The sequence below is a fragment of the Papio anubis genome, chromosome 5, assembly GCF_008728515.1.
Source record: "Papio anubis isolate 15944 chromosome 5, Panubis1.0, whole genome shotgun sequence".
Classification (NCBI taxonomy): domain Eukaryota; kingdom Metazoa; phylum Chordata; class Mammalia; order Primates; family Cercopithecidae; genus Papio; species Papio anubis.
Window position 1 is genome coordinate 103,184,622 of NC_044980.1, and position 15,031 is coordinate 103,199,652.

The 15,031-nt window shown below is 37.3% G+C and overlaps 1 long non-coding RNA gene across 1 annotated transcript in view; it reads left to right on the top strand.

The window, feature by feature from the left end:
* Positions 1-15,031, top strand: part of LOC108586370 — a 264,725-nt gene that overhangs the window by 134,709 nt on the left and 114,985 nt on the right. Inside the window, exon 2 of the long non-coding RNA XR_002522683.2 lies at positions 13,786-13,940. This is a non-coding gene — a long non-coding RNA (uncharacterized LOC108586370). The remainder of the gene's footprint in view (positions 1-13,785; positions 13,941-15,031) is intronic.

The following is a 15,031-nucleotide window of genomic DNA, read 5'->3' on the forward strand; positions in this document are numbered from 1 at the left end:
GTAATTGTGCAATACACTCCCCTGCCTCTAGGCGTATAAATTGTGAGACTTGTATCATAATAAGAATTTTATTAGTAACATCAGGATCAATTATTCTTGGAATCACCATTAACCCCTGTATAGCACTGTTGTTTTGACCTAACAAAAGTCCTACATGTCCTTTTGGCAAAGGGCCACACACTCTAATAGGTAATTTATATACTCCTCTATTAGGAAACAAAGTATAAGGCTGAGTAATAGCTAAGTCAGCAACGGCGCTCTGCTTAGTTGCCGCATAAAGCTGAGAAACTGGGGTAAGGTGTGGGATCCTTAAGGAGGACTTGAATTCATTCCTTGATGTTGTAGGCCATTGCTCACTGGGTATTGTAGTAGACTTGTATTGTAATTGTTGGGGCCCCAAGCCTGTGGGCCCCAACTCCCGTTTCCCGGGAGAGGAGACAGTAAATTTCCACTTTTATCAGTTTTGGAATGACATTTATTTGTTCAATGTCGACCTTTACCACAACGTTTGTACACCTCTGAAGGCAGCTTTCTGCCTTGAGGGATAAAAGTGTTCAATTTTTTACAACATTCTTTTTTGAAATGTCCAGGTTTACCACACTGAAAGCAAACACTTTGTTTGTTATTTCCTTTTAAGGCTTTAGACAAAGCTCCAGCAAATAATTGAGCATTATAAATAGCCCCTCCAACACTAGCACAAGTTTTAATATATTTATCTAAATTGGCCCCACTGGCCTTTAACGGTCTTAACAATTTTTGACAGTCAGCATTAGCATTTTTAAAAGACAATGTTTGTAACAAAATTTTTGAAGCAGAGCCAACACCCACAGTTTTCAAGACAGCATCCTGAAGACGGGCTACGAAATCTAAATATGGTTCATTTGTACCCTGTAAAATCTTCACAAAGGAAAGGGAAGATTTTCCTGTTATCTCTACCTTATTCCAGGCCCTTAAAAACAAAGTCTTGATTTGAGTAAGGGCGACATCATCTAGGCCAGCCTGAGCATTAAGAGTAGCATATTGGCCCGTGCCTGTGAGTTGTTCCTCAGTGGGTCCTGGGGGATCACACATAGCATTTTTTTTTTCTAGCCTGTACATGCGCCTTGTCCATCCACCAGCTGTGCAATTGTAACCACTGAAAACGATCAAGAAAAGCCTTCCCCAAAGTCTCCCAGTCTATAGGAATTATCAAATTTTCTGATGAAAAAGCATCAAGAAGACCAAGGATAAAAGGAGATTGAGGTCTACAGTTAGAAATGGCAGCTTTCATTTCTTTCAAAAATTTAAATTGTAAGGCATTAAATTGGACATTATTGCCACCATTTGGAAACTGAGCATTAGGAGCAAAAGAAGCATGAATAATTGGAAACAGATCCAGCTCCTTAAATTTTCTTATCTTTTCCTTTTCTCCCTCCCCCAATGGTGGGAAAGGCACTGAGAAAACTTTGCCAGACAAAGGTAAGGAAGCTGGGGGGTTGGAGGCACTGGAAAATCTTCTTCTAACAGCGCAGAAGGAAAAGAAACAGGGAAAGCTCGCAAAGGTGAATTAGAAGAATGTATCTGTAATATTTGTTGAAGCATTCCCATAATACGCTGCATGTCAGAATTCCCCTTAGAAGAAGGAAGAGCTGGCTCTTCCTCTTCCCCTTTTGCTACTCCCCCATCCTCTGTTACCCTGGCATAAATGGGCTCCATTTCAGATTTATTTTTTCCCAAATCCTCAGATGCCTTTCCTCCTGTGGCTATATCACCACACTCTGAATCAGTCTCAAGTAACTCTAATGCCTGAGTGATAGAGTTACACAAGGTCCACAAATTTGGAGGCATAGCATCCCCTAACTGGTGAGCTCTAAGCAAAGCTTTACTACCTGTAACCATTCTCTCCGATTCAGCTGCACTTTAGTCTGATACTGAAACCAGTAACAATGTTGTTCAACATGGGCAAACAATCACTTCAAAGTCTTTTTCTTTCACTTCTACTCCTATAGACAGCAACAGTCCTTGAAACAGCCGTAAATATTCTGAGGCCAGAGAGGTGGAATTCCCCATAATGAAAGCTTAAGAAGGTTCCCCTTAACAATATCTGGGCTTTACCCGCTCCCAGGGGGTTCCCCTTCTTGTTCTCCCCTACTCACCTGTGCGAACCCTGCTTGCTGCGCCACTTATTGGGGTCTGTGCCGGGGGTGGTGGAGAATGAACAGACACAAAAGACAAAGACAAACAGAGAACATGGCAGCCGCACCCAGAGCCTCCGCCTCACTTTATTTATACTCCATAAACCCCACGTCAGCAGAAAGAACACAATGCAAAACAAACTTTCTTTACCCAGATGTAACCTTCTGCTTAGTTCCTTGTCTCTATGCTCTTCCTTATTTGTCCGCCTTCTTGGCACCTACGGGAGTTCATTAAAAGTTCAATTGGAGATACTGTCCTTGAGCCCTATCTATTCTCAGCATACTGTTTTCAAAGGCCCCTGCAATGAACAGCTATTTGCCAAAAAATTGGAAAACTTAGAATATATGAGTAAATTCCTGGACACATATAACCTACCAAGATTGAAACATGAAGAAATCTAAAACCCCAATAAATCAATAATTAGTAATGAGATAAATGCTGTAATAAAAAGTCTCCCATCAAAAAACAAACAAAAAGCCCAGGATCTGATGGCTTGACTGCTACTGCTGAATTCTACCAAATGTGTAAAAAAGAATTAATACCAATTCTCAATCCTTAAACTCTTCAAAAATATAGAAGAGGAGGGAATACTTACAAACTCATTGTACAAGGCTGGCATTACCCAGAAACCAAACCTGCACAAGGACACAGTGAAAAAAGAAAACTACTAGCCAATATCACTGATGAACATAGAGGCAAAAATCCTCAACGAAATACTAGCAAATCAAATTCAACAATGCAATACAATGATTATTCACCATGATCAAGCAGGATTCATCCTAGGGATGCAAGGATGGTTCAACATATACAAATAGATAAAACTGATACATGACATTAACAGAACCAAGAACAAAAACATGAATACTTCAATAGATGCCAAAAAAGCATTGGATAAAATTCAACATTCCTTTATGATTAAAAACCCTCATCAAACAGGGAATAGAAGCAAGATACTTCAAAATAATAGACTATATATGACAAACCCACAGATAACATTGTACTGAATGGGGAAAAATTGAAGACATTTTCTCTAAAACCTGAAACAAAACAGGGATGCTCACTTTCAATGCTTTTATTCAATATAATCAGAAGTTCTTGTCAGAACAAGTAGGCAAGAGAAAGAAATAGTGGGTTTTCAAACTGAAAGAAAGAAGTCAAATTATTCTTGTTCTCAGATGACATAATCTTGTACTTAGAAATAAATTTTTAAAAACTGCCAAAAAACTGTTAGAGCTTATAAATGAATTTGGTAAAGTTGCAGTAATACAAAATCAACATGCAAAACTCAGGAGCATTTATATATGGCAACAGTGAACAATCTGAAAAAGACATCGAGAAAGCAATCCATTTACAACAGCTACAATGAATATAGATTAATTAGGAGTCAATTTAACCTAAGAAGTAAAACATCTATACAAGGAAAACTATAAAACACGGATGAAAGTAATTGAAGAGGACATCAAAATAAATACATTCCATATTAATGAATTGGAACAATGATACTTCTATCAAAAGCAATTTACAGATTCAATGCAATTACTATCAATGACATTCTTCACAGAAATAGGAAAAAAATTCTAAAATTTATACAGATTCCAGTAAGAGCCCAATAACCTAAGCAATCCTAATCAGAGAACTAAACTAGAGGCATTACACTACCTACTGTACCTGCTGTAAAATTGACTACAAATCTAGAGTAAACAGATTGATTAGCATGGTACTGGCATAAAAACAGAAACAGAGACCCTTGGAACAGAGTAGAGAACCCAGATATAAACATACATTTACAGCCAACTAATCTTTGTGACAAAGGCACCAAGATCATGAAATGGGGAAAGGACAATCTCTTAAATAAATGGTGTTGAGAAAACTGGATGACCATATGCATAAGAATGAAAATAGACTCATATCTCTCACTATACAAAAAAGTCAAATCAAAATGGACTAAAGATTTAAATCAAATACCTAAAGCTATGAAACTACTAGAAGAAAACTTTGGGGAAATGCTCCAGTACATTGGTCTGGACAAAGATTTATTGAATAAGACCTCATAAATAAATAAATAAATAAATAAATAAACACCCAGCACTTTGGGAGTCTGAGGCAGGTGGATCATGAGGTGAGGAGATCAAGAACATCCTGGCCAACATGGTGAAACCCCATCTCTACTAAAATATAAAAAATTAGCCAGGCATGGTGGCACATGCCTATAGTCCCAGCTACTCAGGAGGCTGAGGCAAAGGAATCACTTGAACCCAGGAGGCAGAGGTTGTAGTGAGCCAACATCATGCCACTGCACTCCAGCCTGGTGACAGAGCAAGAGCAAGGTTCCGTCTCAAGAAAAAACAAAAACAAAAACAACAAAAAAAAACATGAAACCAAAGCAAAAATAGATGCATGGGATTATATTAAGCTAAAAAGTTTCTGCATACCAAAGGAAACAACCAACAAAGTGAAAAAAAAACACAAAACTCAGAATGGGAGAAAATGTTTGCAAATTAACCTATCTGACAAGGGACTAATAATCAGAATATACAAGGAGCCCAAAAAATCCAATAGCAAAACCCCAAATAATCCAATTTAAAAATGAGCAAAAGAACTGAATAGGTATTTTTTCACAAAAAGACATCCAATGGCCAACATTAATATTTTAAAATTTTAAAATGCTCAACATCACTAATCACCAGAGAAATGCAAATCAGAATCACAATGTGATATTATCTGACCACAAAGTGACTTTTATCAAAAAGACAGGCAATAGCAGATGCTGGCAAGGATGCAGAGAAAGTCGAACCCTCATACACTATTGTGGAAATGTAAATTAGAACAATTACTATGGAGAACAATATACAGCTACCTCAAAAAACTACAAAAAAAACTACAATATACATATGATCAATAAATCTTACTGTTGGGTATATACCCCACAAAAAGGAAAATAATATATCAAAAGACATTTGCACTCCTGTATTAGTCAGCGTTCTCTAGAGGAACGGAACTAATGGAGCTCCATCGAACTTAGGAGCAGCCAACCAGCTTCGTTATATTCCTTAGTTCTCCACATATGGTCAAAGGCATCATGTATAGAGTCACTAAACTCCTTGCCTCTCATGAGAGGTGAATCAGGGGTGTCATATGCATTTATTTTGTATAACTCTCTAAACAGTTCATGCCAAAGACCATCAATGTTCTCCATACTGTTAGAATTAGAGTCCTTAGCATTTTCGGGTCTAGTCATATTAAGCAGCCAACTCCAGAAACCCCAAAACCATCAAAAGAACTTCATCCTTAATATTCTGTTCCTCTAGAACCATTCCTGGTACCAAAATCTGTATTAGTCAGGGTTTACTAGAGGGACAGAACTAATAGAATATGTATATATATAAAGGAGAATTTATTAAGTATTAATTCACATGATCACAAAGTCCCACAGTAGTCTATCTTCATGCTGAGGAGCAAGAAGACCCAGTCTGAGTTTCAAAATTGAAGAACCTGGAGTCTGATATTTGAGGGCACGAAGCATCTAGCACAGGGGGAAGATGTAAGCTGGGAAGCTAGACCAGTCTCTCTTTTCACATTTTTCTGCCTGCTTATATTCCTGCCATGCTGGCAGCTGATTAGATTGTGCCCACCTAGATTGAGGGTGGATCTGCCTTTCCCAGCCCACTGACTCAAATGTTAATCTCCTTTGGCAATACCCTCACAGACATACCCAGGATCAATACTTTGTATCTATCAATTCAATCAAGTTGACACTCAGTATTAACCATCACAACTGCCATGTTTATTGTGGCATTTTTCTTAATAACCAAAATGTGGAATCACCCTAAGTGCATATCAACAGATGAATGGATAAAGAAAATGTGATATACATATACACAATGGAATATTATTCAGCCATGAAAAATAGTGAAATCCTGTTATCTGCAGCAACACTGATGGAACATGAGTCATTATGTTAAATGAAACAAACCAAGTAGCCTATAATCCCAGCATTTCGTTATGCCAAGATAGGTGGGTTTCTTTTGCCTAGAAGTTAGAGACCTGCCTCAGCAACACAGCAAAACCCCATCTCTACAAAAATATACAAAAATTAGCCAGGTGTGATGGCATGCACCTGTGGTCTCAGCTACTCAAGAGGCTGAGAAGTGGGAGGATTATTTAAGCTTGCAAGGTGGAGGCTGCAGTGAGCTGAGATAGCGCCACTGCACTCCACCCTGAGTGACAGAGAGAGACTCTGTCTCAAAAAGAAAAAAAAAGACAAATATCACAGATTCTTAGTCATATGTGGGAGCTAAAAAGGTAGACCTCATGAGGACGGAGAGTAGCTTAGTGGTTGCCAGAGGCTTGGAAAGGCAGGGGGTGGCAGCGGGGGGGATGAAGAGATTTTGATAGTTGGATACGAGTATACAACTGATAGAGAAATAAGACCTGGTATTAGAGAGAACACTAGGGGGATTATAGTTTAAAATAATTTATTGTACATTTCAAATTTGCTAGAGGAGAAGAACTTGAATGGTTCCAGCATAGAGAAAAGACAAATATTTAAGGTGATGGATATTCCCAGTATACTCATTTGACCTTTATGAATTATATTAATGTATTAGATTATCACATATACCCTGAAGCTATGTATATCTCTTATGCATCAATAAAAATTAAATTGTTCTTCATAATTGTCATAGTCACAGATTTTTATATTTTCCTCCAGCATAGGCAAAGATTTTAACATCAGTGAGATGTTTAACCAATAGTAGTTATTTAAAAATAGATATCTACTTATACAAGAAAAATTAACTTTTCCTTTAAGCCAATTTTAAAATTTCGTGAATCAAAGAGAATTCCCAACTGATATCATTTATTGAACAATTTATTTGTGACAGGTATCATGCTAAAACATTGTATGTATAAACATACAAACCACAGGCTCAGCTTGACAATATATTCATAGAAACATCAATTCAGTGTTCAAAACAATTAGAACATAATTTAAATAAATTATTTCCTCAAACATTCATAACGGAAGTCATGGTCATAAAACACCGTAAAAATTCTCAGAATCCTGCTCCTCACTCTCCTTCTAATGTCTTTCCACTTGAGCACCTGCCCCCGCATTGTCTCTGAAGTTTTTCTCTCTCTACGTGAAAGTCCTCAGAACTCTCTTGTAACTTCAGCCATGTCATCCCTTTTGTCCGTTATTTCCAATTTAATTTCAACTCACTCCCTAGTTTTTATCTTCATGTGTTACCTTGAATAAACACAGAGGCCATGACAAAGTCAAAAATTCACTGTGGTGGGCATTACTAATGTTTACTAATATATGTTTCTCCTCTATTTCTATGCACATGGAATATTACACTGCCCAGCTCCTGAACTTAGGTGTGGCCGTGTGACTACTGTGACCAATATAGTGAAAACAAAAGAAGCATGCATTAATTCTGGGTGGAAATATCAACCATGGGTGCTTGATTCTCTAGCATTCTGTTCTCCTGCTAGCATGTTGTGAAAGCATGTGTTGATATAGAGGTGCCATAAGATCCAAAGAGCAGAAAATGCTGAGCCAACAGTGGAGGACAGCTCCTCAGAGAGTTGTCTGCAGACAGCTTAGCTGAAGATGCTGGAGGTTGTTTGCTATCACAGAAAATCTGTTTTTACTTATACATTTTTCCCCGGTGGGTAAGGGAAGAGAAGGGGCTCTAAATATTTACATGTTAACATTCTTCACACTTGTATCTTCTCATTGAATCATCAAAACAAACCTATAAATTTACCACATTTATATCTGTTTTATAGATAAGGATACAATAGCTCAGGGAAGTGAAGTTGCACCAGGGCAGTAGCTTCTAAAATGACAGAGCTGGGGCTTACACCCAGGTCAGAACCCATGCTCCTAGACTTCACACTCTGTTACCTCCAATAGTATTTGTTCATTTGCCAAGTGAAGCACTAAACGCTTTTCTCATTGACATCACAGTCCTCACACATCTGATGAGCACCAGTTGTGTTCACAGCCTCATCCCAGATGGTTGCATAATCATAATAAATTTAATGATAGAAGTGGTGCTATTTTGATTCCATAGAGCTTTTATTATCTTCTGGTTACAATGATGTGAGAAAACTGAATAAAAATAAAGGCAATTAGCCTATACTAGAGAATATTTTAGACTTTAAAAATTGTTAAAAGAGTAGATCTCATGTTAAATGTGCTTACTACAATACAAAAAACAATGTTTATTACACTTATTTATAACATATATTACAATTATTTCCAAAGGTAATTTTGAGAAGCTACCCAATTTATGAATTAAACATATGGTAGTAGTGGTATACACGTAACTAATCAATGAAAGGCATAGTTAAGCAAATATAAGCAGAATGAGATTGGGTCATTTGGAATGTGGTGCCCTCAAATAACCTGTTTCATTTCGATTCCCCATTCTAGTTGATTGATTCAGTAGAAATTTTCAGGCTCTTTGGACAACTTACTCCAATGGTCCATTCTACTGACCTTTCTCTCAGCTGCTTTTAGAAGTCACAAGTTTCTTTCAAACTACTTTAAGTCTTGACATAACCACACTTCACAAAGCTTTATGAATCATCAAGTTCTTGTCTCTGAAACAAAAGTCTAGTTACATTCACTGTGAATGCCTTCCTTTAGCTGGGTAAAATTGAAACTTTCTGTTTTCATCTGTTCAAGTATCTACCAGGTAATTTAGGGGCCACAGAGAAATCAACAGAAATGCTTGCTGCTCTACATTTTGGTGGCTCCAGTTACTGCAGTTAGTGAAAAGGATGCATTTTCCTGATATGTTACCTATTTTTAAATTTTACCTATGACTTCCATATTCAATATATAGTGATTCAAAAAATAAATGCTATTTATAGATGTATATTGTCTACTCCAAATATTTTCATACAGTATTTTATCTTTGCTAAAGTGTGTAAGTTTAGGTAGATGTTATTATAGTCCATGACCTCTGGCATCTAGACTTGGTATTGCATTTGATAAAAATTAGCAAAAAATGTAATCATCAGAATTGATTGTAGTTTCTGATACAATAATCCTCTATCAGTTTGAATCATAGTTTAAAGAACATCAGAACAACCAACTAGAATTTACAAATGTTATTAATGTTCTGGGTGTTCTTATAAAACAAGAAGAGACATTTCAATTTTTGTGCTTTCACCCTAAAATACGCTCTTTAAGTTGTACTTAAAATATGAAGTGTAGATTGATATGTGAAAACATCTGATTAAATACTTACTGACTCAGGGGCAGTGAGGGAAAAATAAAAAGTCAGCAGAAAGTAGCAATAATGACTACTTACAAAGACAAACTCAAGTGGCTTTGCATTACAGCCCCACATCAACTTTTTTCTGACTGTGCTTCTTTACAGGATATAGGTTCAGAGTTATTACCTTGCTGAGTGGAGGGAGTCAATATTATGGTAGTAACTGCCACGTAAAAGATCAGGAAATCTCAGCTGGGTGTGCTGGCTCATGCCTGTAATCCGAGCACTTTGGGAGGCTGAGACAAGTGGACCCCTTGAGCTCGGGAAGTATAGACTTCAGTGAGTGATGATTGCACCACTATACTTCAGCCTGGGTGACAGAGGAAGACCCTGTTGTTAAAACAAACGAACAAAACAAACAACAAAAAAACACTGGACAAGGTGGCTTATGCCTGTAATCCCAGCAAATTGGGAGGCTGAGGTGGATGGATCACCTGAGATCAGGCATTCAAGACCAGCCTGGCCAACATGGCGAAACCCCGTCTCAACTAAAAAATACAAGAAAATTAGCCAGGTGCGGGGGTGCATGCCTGTAGTCCCAGCTACTCGGGAGGCTGAGGCAGGAGAATCGCTTGAATCTGGGAGGCAGTGGTTGCAGTGAGCTGAGATCGTGCCATTGCACTCCAGCCGTGGCAACAAGAGTGAAACTCGGTCTCAAAAAAAAAAAAAAAGTTCAGAGATTCCAAATTCACATAGTACTATGTCCTTGTTTTGCCTATACCACCACAGAAAGCTGGGTGTAGAACATTGTGGTCATAAAACCATAATGAAAACTATATAAACTTTGCAGTGAGATCTATGTAGTTATCAACAGATTATTCAGTTGGCATCATTTGCATATCTGAACATCTCAAAGCTCCCAAGGAATCTAATTTATAAGAAAGATAACTCATGAGACATTTGCAATTAATAGAAATTGAGTATTCTTCATATGATGTTAAGAAGCTGTTAATAGGAGTCACATTTTAATTCAGACTTTGATGTATGCTTTGGTAGTCTATTGCTGCATAAAACCTACCCCAAAACTTAATGATTTAAAATACAAACAATTATTCACTCTAGAGATTGTAATTTGGCCATTTCAATTTTTCGAACAATGGAAATTGTAAATTGGGCAGGAATAGGTGTGGTCAGTTTGTCTCTATTCTATATGGTGTCACCTGGGGTGGTGCAAATGAGGCTGACAGATCCACGTCTAAACTCACTCAGTGGCAAACAAATTGTTGATGGCTGCCAGCTGGTAGCTCAGTTGGGGCTGCTGTCTACAGACCTTGATTCTTCTTCCTATGGACTTTTCCATGTGGTTGCTTGGGCTTCCTCACAGCACAGGGGCTGGGTTCCAAGAGGAAGAAAGCAGAAACTGCTAGTGTTGTTAAAGTCTAGGCCCCAAACTGGCACAACAGCATTTCCACTGAATTTAATGGTCAAAGCAGTCCTAGGCCAGCCCATACACAAGAGGGTGAAGGAAGGAATAAACTCCACTTGAAAGGAGAGTTGCATGCCTGTATAAAAAGGCAATAAATTAATAGTGGCCATCTTTGCAAGTAAATCCCCACATTGTAAACAGAGGATACTAAATTTGAAAGTAGGAATGAGTAATATTAGAAATTTGATCTTTGGTCAATACAGTCTTCAGTATTCATTTCAGAAAATTGTGCAAACTCCTCCTTTGTTGAATAATCAATTTCTTCATCATAAGTGTCAGTTACTAGTGATTATTTGAGATAAATAGAAGGCTGAAGTCCATCACAGAAATCTACCAGATACAGAGAACATAACTAGTTTGAAGAGGGGGAACTTGAAACCATAGCAGGACTCTCCGCTAATACCTTCTAATATGATAGTGTGCAGGAATGCCTAAGAATCTGACTAGCTTTTTGGATTTTCATATTTCTCAATATAACCATAACTAATATTAGGTATTTTGCTACTGATTGAAAAAGAATCTTTAGAAATCAAGATACGAAATAGCAATATGTGAAACACAAAATAGCTGAGTTTGCGGGATTTTAACTCAGAATAGAAGAATAAATGCCTGCATGCACAAAACTAATCAGTTTTTTTTGCCAAACTCTTTTACAGAATTTTATCTGAGAGGATGGTTTCTCTCTACGCAAATCTAAAATGAACATTTTCTGGTGAGACTCTTGGTCTCAGTGTCAACTTGAGTATTTCAAGCGTGATATAATGTGGTTAGTGAACTTGAGAGGGTTTTATCTGGGTGTCTCAACCTCAGCACTATTGGAATTTTGGGCAGGGAAATTATTTGTTGTAGGGGGCTGTCCTGCGCATTGTGGGATGCTTAGCAGCATCCCCGGCCTCTACCCACTAAATGTCAATAGATTTAGTGGGCAACGAAAACGTCTCCAGACATTGTCAAATGTCCCCTGAAGGTAGAATTGTTTCTGGGTAAGAACCACTGGGTTTTAATAAATTTAAAACTACAAAAGGTATTTTTCTCTGAGGCAAGTTTTTTTTTTTTTTCTTTTTTTTTTTGTCACAATGGTGTTCCTCAATCCTTTCATAGTTGAAGGCATCTTCATGAGATGTATTTGCTTTCATTTAAATAAAAAAAGATTCTTTCAACTTAAAATTTAAGTTGTTATCTCAGGAAGTAGAAATGAATGTGTTAGCTTGTTTTTAATGCATTTCCCCTCCATGGCTACTTGTGAATACCCCCAATAAGTGATGTTTTAATTCAAAAGTTTTGAGAAAGAACTTCATAAAGTAGGAAATACAAGGCAAGAATTTATGAACCATACTGTTGCAAAGAGCCTTCACTATAAGCTGTCATCAGACACATACAACAGTAGCATTAAAAGGAGTTTAGATAGCATGTTGCCCAAACTACTTATTTATAAATGAAGAAATCAAGATTTAGAGAGATTGTTTGACTTGGTTCCATCTTCAGGCTTTATCACAGGCAGAATCAAAATTAGAAACCAAAGCTCCCAATTTTCAGCTCAGTTCTCTTATTACTACCCTGCTTTTCAAGGGAGCCCTCTCTTGTTATCTTCATGACATGGTATTTTTACATAAACATGTGCTACTGTATTTTTAGATAGGAGCATATAACACTGTGGGTGTAAGATTGAGAAAGTAGAGGAAGGAATGAGATAGCAAGGAATGCTTATTTTAAGGAAATTCCATGTCTGTGGAGACTGTTATAATAAGGCTTAATAGTAGTAATGAACACTTGAGTGTGTATATACATGTGTATAGATAAGTATGTGTCTCTCTCTCTCTATATATATATATATGCTATATCTACTTATAAAACTATCTCTTCCTCTGCTCTCCCATCCCAGTAACTGCTTTGACACCAGCAGTGCGATGGAGGTATGATTTACCTACCTATTTAAGACACAATCAAATCTAGTTCCAAAGTTATTCTCTAGCATGACATTTACACTGTAACTTGAATATAGTTTGACGGTTTTCCTAGATAAATTAATCCTGAGGAGTGAGATGAAGGGAGGGCTAAACAGCAACCTGTCTTGCAGTGATGAGAAGTGTCCATAGAAAGGCTCCCTTGGGAAGTCTACAAGCCAGAACTTTCTTCTTGAAAGTTCTGCTGTCTCTACTTTCTAGATTCCTCCCAAACCTTTCTGCCACTGTGCTGCCCTTTTGCTATCCGTGATGCTAGAAAACTTTATTTTTTGAGTTCATGCAATCCATTTTGTATTTACTCTTTAAAATTTGGAATACATCTTTTTTAAATTTTAAAATATTTAAATAACAAATAAAAAATGTGTATATTCAAAGTGTACAATATGATTTGATATATGTGCACATTGTATAATGATTACCATAACGAAATTAAATTACACATCCATCACCACCCACAGTCATCAGTGTGCATGTGTGTGTGTATGTTGAGGACACTTAATATATGCATTCCTATCAAATTTCAAGTAGATATTATACTGACTCTAGTCACCATGCTGCACATTAGATCTCCAGAACTCATAAATAAAACTTTGTACCCTCTTCCCAGCATCTCCCCATTTACCTTACACTCTAGTCCCTGGCAACCTCCATTCTACTTTCTTGTGTGCATTTGACAGTTTTAGATCCCACACATAAGTGAGATCATACAGCATTTGTTTTTCTGTGTCTGATGTATTTCACTAAGCATATTTCTTCCAGGTTCTTTTATGTTGTTCTAATGGCAGACTTTTCTTTTCTTTAGCTGAATATCATGGTCTGTGTGTATATGAACACACACACACACACGCACACACACATATCAAGGCCCTTGATCAATACAGGTTTGAACAGCATGGGTACTTACATGTGGATTTTCTATCCAATATAGGTTTGAACAGCGTGGGTACAGTTATATGTGGATTTTCTTCTGCCTCTGCCATCTGTGAAACAGCAAGATCAACTCTTCTCTTCCTCGTCCTCCTCAGCCCACTCAGCTTGAAGACAGTGACATTGAAGACCTTTATGATGATCCACTTTCACTTGGTGAATAGTAAACGTATTTTCTCTTCCTTGTGGTAATTTTAATGATATTTTCTTTGCTCTAGCTTACTTTATTGTAAAAATCCAGTACATAATACATATAACACATAAAATATGTTTTAATTGTTTATGTTATCAGTAAGTCAACAGTAGGCTTTTAGTAATTAAGTTTTTCGCCGGTCAGAAGTTATACATGGATTTTTGACTGCACAGGAGGTTGGGTACTCCAACCCCTGCATTGTTCAGGAATCAACTCTACATATGCCATATTTTCTTTATCCACTCACCTTTCACTGAACAATAAGGTTGTTTCTGTATTTTAGCTATTGTGCATAATGCTGCAGTGAACATGGAGAGCAGAGATTTTATTTTTATTTTTAAACATTTAATTTAATTTTATTTTTAAGTGAGATGGAGTATTGCTCCATCATCCAGGTATGATCTTGGCTTACTGCAGCTTTGACCTTCTGGGCTCAAGCAATTCTCCCACCTCAGCCTTATGAGCAGCTGGGACTATCGGTGCATACCACGATACCCAGCTAATTTTTTGTTTTGTTTGTTTTTTGTAAAGATGGTGTCTGGCTACGTTGCCTGGTTGGTCTCAAACTCCTGGCCTCAAATGATCTTTCTGCCTCAACCTCCCAAAGTGCTGGGATTACAGGAATGAGCCATCATGCCCAGCCCAGATTTTTTGCGTGTGTGTGTGTGATATTGATTTTGCTGTCTTTGGATATAAACCCAAATGTGTGATTGCTGGATTGTATAATTGTTTCTTTACATTTTAATTTTTAGAGGAAACCTTAACATTGTTTTTCATAATGACTATACCAATTTACATTTTGGCCAAAAGTGGATAAAGGATTCCCCACATCCTTGCCAGCACTTGTCATCTCTTGTCTTTTTGGTAATAGATATCCTAACCAGTGTGAGGTGATAGCTCATTGTGGTTTTGATTTGCTCTTGTCTGATGATTAGTAATATTGAGCACCTTTTCACATATCTGTTGGACATTTGCATGCCTTTTTGAAAAAAAAAAATATTTGCAGGTCCTTTGCTCATTTTCTAATCAGATTATTTGGTTTTTGCTGAGTTGC